General features: G+C 46.5%; 1 protein-coding gene across 2 annotated transcripts in view; it reads right to left on the bottom strand.

Annotated features, from left to right (window-relative positions):
* The window catches only part of STOX2 (storkhead box 2), a 228,274-nt gene that overhangs the window by 106,171 nt on the left and 115,468 nt on the right, over positions 1 to 6,635 (bottom strand). The window lies entirely within an intron of this gene.

The raw sequence follows: 6,635 nt of genomic DNA, 5'->3' as shown, positions 1-6,635 counted from the left end.
GAGGCCGGGGAGGGGGCGGGCGGGGTGGGGGCGCCGAGACTTGCAGCGTGAAAGCAATGGGAGCGCAGACAATGGCCCGATTCAGCGCAGGAGTGCTTAGCCAACTGTGAGCCACGGCACAAAAGACCCAAACAAATGAGGAAGCCGAGGCCTCCGGGGCTGACCCGGGATCCGGGGCCCGGGAAACCGGAGGGGCGGCAGCGGACCCTCCGCAACCGGCGGCTCAGAGCGAGGCGTGGGGTTGACAGTGTCCAAGTCGTGTCCCCCAGGGCCTTTCGGCCGCGCGGCCCGCAGTCCCGGGCGCAGGCTGGCTCTGCCTCCCCTGCAGTCCTTGGGAGGCAGTCTTCATTACAGAGGCTCGAACGGGGGGCGCGTGTGCACAGGGATCCGAGCAGGCTCTGCAGACAGCAGCTGCGGCAGGCGGGCTCCTGCGGAATCCAGGAAGAGCCCGAGTCGTCCTCGCAACTGCAGCGCCTCGTCAATCTTCCTCCTTCCGAGGCTCAGGGTGGTGTGCGTGCGTGTGTGTGTGCCCGCGCGCGCGCCGACACGCATGTGCCCCCCTACACATGCATGCTCCTACTTACTGGCCGAGGGGGCGTCGGGAGCCATGGCTGCCAACGATGCCCTGCCTGCCGATCCACACCCGCACGGTGGCACCGCTGCTCGGTCGCGAGCGCGCACGAAGGCTATTGACCGGCAGGAAGCAGGGCAGCCGCCCAGTCTCATGCTAATCACCGAGCTGCCTTAAGTTAGAGCACTGTCAGGCTTCTCTTTTTCATGTAAAACAGCCTGCGGCGGCGCGGGGACCTTGGCGGGTGCCCCAGCCTGGAGTCCACGCTTGGATATTTACATATTTTTAGGATGCTCCCTCCCCCTCGCAGAAAGAGAGCGAACCCCCTCGGTGGGAACCGGGAGATGTGCGGTGCCCTGTCTTGCCCACCTGCGCCAACCGCGAGGTCAGCGAGAGCCGGAGGAGGGGCTGCCACCGGGGGCTCCTCCGACAGCCGCAAACGCCAGGGCGCCTGGTCCACGCCGCCTGGGAAAAGCAGTGGTGGTGGCCTCCGGCTCTTCCTCTCTCTCCCTCGATCCTCCGCGTAAGTCACTAGCCGCCCGCTAACCTGCATTCAGGTCCTTTACACAGCACGGCTCTGCACAGCAGCTTCTGGTCCAGCAACCAATCGCTAAAGGACAACAATGCGCGCGACGCGGGAGGGGAGGGGAGGGACGCGCCGCCCCGGCCGAGGCGCGGGGCCCGGGACGCCGAGGTCACGCCGAGTTAAAGGCGCGCGGTCACAACGCTGCGAACCCCGAAGACGTTTTTTTCAAAACGCTCATACCCCCATTTGGGTTTCCAAAAATGCTCGGGTGTCATAAACAACAAAAATAAACCTGATTTTTCTTTTTCAGCATATTTTACCTTTTTTGCACTTTTAAAAAAATTATTAACGATGCAACGTTCAAAATCATTTTTTTTTTATGCTGTAGTTTCGTAGCCACAGCTGCCAATGTACAGAGACGAGGATATGAAATCTTTATGGGGCTATGATCTTGTCACTCTGGTACCGCCAAAAAACAAAAACCAGAAAAACAGCAGGCTCTAAATGATTAAGACTCAAGAGTCAAAAGTTCTAGACATATTCGGTGCTAATCCGAGACTTGGATTCTTGGCGGGGGCGGGGGGCAAGGTTCTTGAAGAACTATGCGGAGGAGGCGGGGTCTAAACCACAGCATCAGGTAATCTAGAACCAGAGTTTCCATTCAGTATTTTAAGGCTGCCCTCTGTAACCTACGACCAGAGGAACTAATCCATCTCTGGGGATGCTGGGGGGTAAACAAACAAGCAAACAAATAAAATCACTAAGTAACATATGGAACTTATATTTATACTAATCAAAATTTAGTACTAACTGTAAGCCAATTAGCTAATGGTCAGTGACATTTTTTAAAAATTAGGAAAGGCTAGTCTCCCAAAAGGCACATTTTGCTAAAATGTTTTCTTTACTGAAAGAGATCTTCTAAGAACAGAAAGACTACAGCTTTAGAAGCTATAGAAGACTAAATGTGTAAAGAACCATAAAGGTAATACAAAAGAATTGCATCAATGAATGCATGAGATACTGATGTTTAAGGGTCTCGATCCAATTCAACGTACAATTACTCAGTACCTCCCATGAGCCAGAAGTGGTGATATGAATGATTACAACAGTTATCACTGAAGGCTAACAGCGACTGCTGTGGTAACTGTGGTATTTACTCATTCAGTAAATAATTACTGACTATCTAGAATATGCCAGCACTGTGATGGGTGCTGGACAAACAGAACACCACGCACGGCCCCACACAGTTTAATGGTCTCGTAGTAAGCAAATAAAGGCACAAACTGTGCCACATTCTACGAAGAAGAAGAATCTCTATGAGAAAAAGGACGGTTCATCTGAGACCTATGGGATGAGGAGTCATCCAAGCAAAGAGTAGGGAAAATGGTGTTTCAGAAAGTGGGAACAGTGCATGCAAAGGACCTGAGGTGGGAAAGAAGCATGGCTTCTGCTGGAAGCAGTTAAAGAAGGCCAGTGTGGCTGGAATTGGAGCACAAGAGAAAGGTGTGTGATGAGGTCATGAAAGAAGGCGAGAGCCAGATCATGCAAGGACTTGCATTAAGGGTTTTGTATTCTATCCCAAGTGCAGTTTGAACTGCGGAAGGGTTTTAAGCAAGGAAGCAATGATAGTTGTAGAATTTCTATATAGAAGGGGCTCAGCATTGTAGAATTTCTATATAGAAGGGGCTCAGCAGAGGGAATCTATTTGGAAGGAGGAGTCGGCCAGGAATTCTCTGGAGAGCAAGCTTGAATTGCCCTTGACTTAAAACTGAGAAAATATTCATTGTTTGTATGAAAAAAATGGGGTGGGGTGATGGAGATTTGGGAAGGAGAGCTACACTCAGCCACCTCTGAACACTGGCCTTGTGTGGCGGGGGGCGGGGGGCATCGTCCAATGTACATAAATCGAGTACCCTTGCAGGCAAAGCCAAATAGCCAGCCACAGAAGAATCAGAATGGGTTGGGTTAGCTGAATGGAATCAGATAGTAAAGTAGGAGAGGCAGGGATAGTTACATAATGTATCCAAATCAGATGACAATACCGAAGAAGGTTATGAAGTTAAGGTTTGACTCTAGCAAACAGCAGATTATGAAACCAATCTTGCATGAAGAAAGTGAATGTGGAATCCCTGTGATTGTAGTCATTTTTACAATCAGGCTCAGTGTATCCATCTGTCCTATGGAAATGTTCACTCTGGTCATATGCAACCTGTAGGTCCCCAGCCACACTAGTTTCAAATCTCTCAGCCTACATGAGACAATCATGTATCTGGGTTATGAACTGGGTTATGAACACCGCAGAAGCTCAGTTGCATAATCTAGTATTCAGTACTAGAAAGTTTAGAAATAAATGGAGAAATGATAAAGCAAATCAAGTTTACAGTATTAGTACTTTTAAAATCAAGCTTAAGAATCATCTGTACACTTGGTATTTACATATCAGATTAGAGATGATCAGATTATAGATGCTAATTAGATACACGTTTGCTTTGTAATTCTAACTCAAATGTGTAACTGATTTTAGACTAATACTTTTAAGTTGAAAGATATAAGAATTCTAACTTCGAAATTCTCATTTAAAACTTTGGTTTATTAGGTTTCAAGAGTTTAATGAGCTTAAGAGTTGTAAGCATATAACCTCCATGAAGGGAAGGGATTCTTCTGCTTTATTCATTGTTGCTCACTGTGTTCAGAGCTGTATCCCCAGTGGCTAGCAATGCCTGGCATGTATTGGATGACTAATGAAGCCAGAGCTAGTAGTCTGGAACATCTGGTTTGAAGCCTTCCCAGTCAGACATACTAAGTGCTTTTTAAAAATTAAACATACCAAATTTATAAATTCAATTTAAGTTTTTAAGGGGATGTACTTAACTGTGTTTCTAAATGGAACTAATTGTTGAGTAAAGGGACTTAAGTCTTCAATTTGAATTACTCAAATTTTTTCAAAGTTCCCCCCAAGAGTTACAGGTTTTTGTTTTATTTTATTCTTGTAAATTTACAAGTAGAGCTAACTGAATCTAAAAACTTAAGGACATTTTTTGTTCAGTGTGTATCTCTAGTAAAAGAAAATTTGATATTTTCAATTAGTATCTCTAGCATACTGACATTAATGAAAGACCCAAATATCTGTAAACTATCTTCGCTGTGCACAGAAATCCCCCCTCAGACATTAGAAAGCCCCTACTGACTACAGACTGAACATGGAATAGATAGGGGAGAAACCGAATCACTGGAGTAAAGGTTGAGATGAGTGGGAAATAAACACAAGCATAAATATAAGTGGTAACAGGTCCAAGCCTTGACCATGTAGCCTAGAAAAGATGAATTTCAATCCCGGACCTCCTAAGCACACAGTGCCCTGGGATGCAGTCAAGTATGACTGGTATGGTAAAAGACATAAGTGTGCAGAAAGGAAATAGTCATTGATGTATGTTACATGATACATGCATGGAACTTTGTGATTACAATATTTGTCAAATAAAAATCAGAATTCTTTTTTTAAATTCTTTAAATTTTTTATTTTGTTATTTTTATTTATTTTCTTTTTTTTAGAGAGAGACCAAGAGCGTGAGCGGGAAGGGGCAGAGAGAGAGAGAGAATCTTAAGCAGGATCCATGACCAACACAGGCCTGATGCGGTGCTTGATCTCAAGCCCCTGAAATCATGACCTGAGTTGAAATCAAGAGTCAGATGTTTCACACTCAGCCACCCAGTCGCCTGCCCCTAAAACTCAGAATTCCGAGTCTGATAGTAATTTCTCCCTCTGCTTCATCCTGAAACATGATTTGCAGATGATAATTAATAGGTTACTTTGACTAATAAGCTGATTAGCAAAAAAAAAAAAAAAAGAGGCATACATACACACCTTGAAGTTGGGCAGCTGTGTGGCTGAGGTGATAAAGCTAGATGGAATCTGGAAAAGAGCATGCCACTGACGGACTAGGGCTATTTCAGAGGCTTGTGAGATGGAAAATTGGGGGAATTTCTTATGGGACACATATCTACACTCCTTCTTCCCTAGGTGTATGTCCATATCCATAGGGCCTGGGAGATGCTGGCCTTCAAAGGCTGCTAACTAAGGTAGCTGACCAAGGCTTTATCCTCAGGGCACTTTTGTCCACATTTTCTTTTCCTTAACCCAGGCTCCAAACTGCTAGTTACAATTTTAACAGACAGCTCTGGCACGTATGGTCCTTCTTAGAAGATGCTGGACAGGTGGTGGCTGAAACACCCCAGGAAGTGATAAGCCATAAGATATAACACATTTAAAAGAACTCTTAAGAATAATGAGAATGTATGCATAGGTTTCCTTTCCCTTGCTATCAAAATCTAAGTTGAATGTCTCTTATCCTCACTTAGGTACATTGTCACTTGCCATTCGCTCCTGACAGGGCCGTAATGAGTAACGGTTGTCGGTGAATGCCACCTTCAAAGACAGCAATGTACGGGGATGGAGGGAGTCACCAAGGAGCAGTAATTCAAGAGGGGCCTGAGTCCGGGAGGCCTGCTGATGGGGGGGCTGGCAACATTGTGATGTGAGACACATCTCGATGCCAGACTGATCGCAGGCAGAGTAACAGAAGGCAGGGAGGCGTGGGGATGCCCAGGATATGGGCGATCATATCTTAGTGGGGGACCTGGAAAAGTCAGTCTTTGAGTTCCATTTGTTTTTTCAATTGTGATGGGAATAGTACCTCTCTCAAAGGGTTGCAGCGAGAATTTGCGGTAAATATACCAATGTCCTGATTGACCGCTAACAAGTAGAAAGAAAGCATCAATAAAAGATAAACAATTTTATTATTACTATTAAACACTGAGGGAGGGAAGCATTTTAAAAACCTGAATCCTTTCTGGATCCTTTTGTTCACCTATGAACCCTGCTTTGTATCAAATTAACAAAACAGACTAAATTCCAGTGGGGGCCAGGGATTTACCAGCGAGCACGCGGACACGGCGGGCGCTGCTGAGCTGCGTAGGTGAAATACACAGCATCCAGACCCCAGGCTAGGAAAAAAAGAAAGAAGAGAACAACACCCAGCCCAGCTAGAGCAAACTCGGGAGCTGAGGCATTCACTGCCTCGCACACCCAGATTCAAGTGCAGAAGTCACTGGGATCAAGAAGAGAGTCCCGAGAAGCTGGAAACAGCCGAAGTGTCCATCAGTGAGTGGATGAACAGAATGTGGCCTGTCCAGACGATGGAACGGTGCTCGGCCTTAAAGAGGAAGGCATTCTGACACAGGCCACAACACGGGTGAACCGTGAAGACATTAGGCGAAGTGGAAGACGCCAGACGCAAAAGGACTGTATGATTCCCCTTAAATGAAGTACCTTTCCATTTGGGAAGATGAATAAGTTCTGGAGACGGATGGTGGTGACGGTTGCACAACAATGTGAATGTGCATCATGCCACTAACTCAAACATAATTAAAATGGTAACTGTTGGGGCGCCTGGGTGGCACAGCGGTTAAGCGTCTGCCTTCAGCTCAGGGCGTGATCCTGGCGTTATGGGATCGAGTCCCACGTCAGGCTCCTCCGCT

This window comes from Ailuropoda melanoleuca, chromosome 18 (genome assembly GCF_002007445.2).
Source record: "Ailuropoda melanoleuca isolate Jingjing chromosome 18, ASM200744v2, whole genome shotgun sequence".
In the NCBI taxonomy this organism is placed as follows: domain Eukaryota; kingdom Metazoa; phylum Chordata; class Mammalia; order Carnivora; family Ursidae; genus Ailuropoda; species Ailuropoda melanoleuca.
The sequence above is the reverse complement of the archived record's forward strand: the minus strand, read 5'-3'. Positions and strand labels throughout refer to the sequence as shown.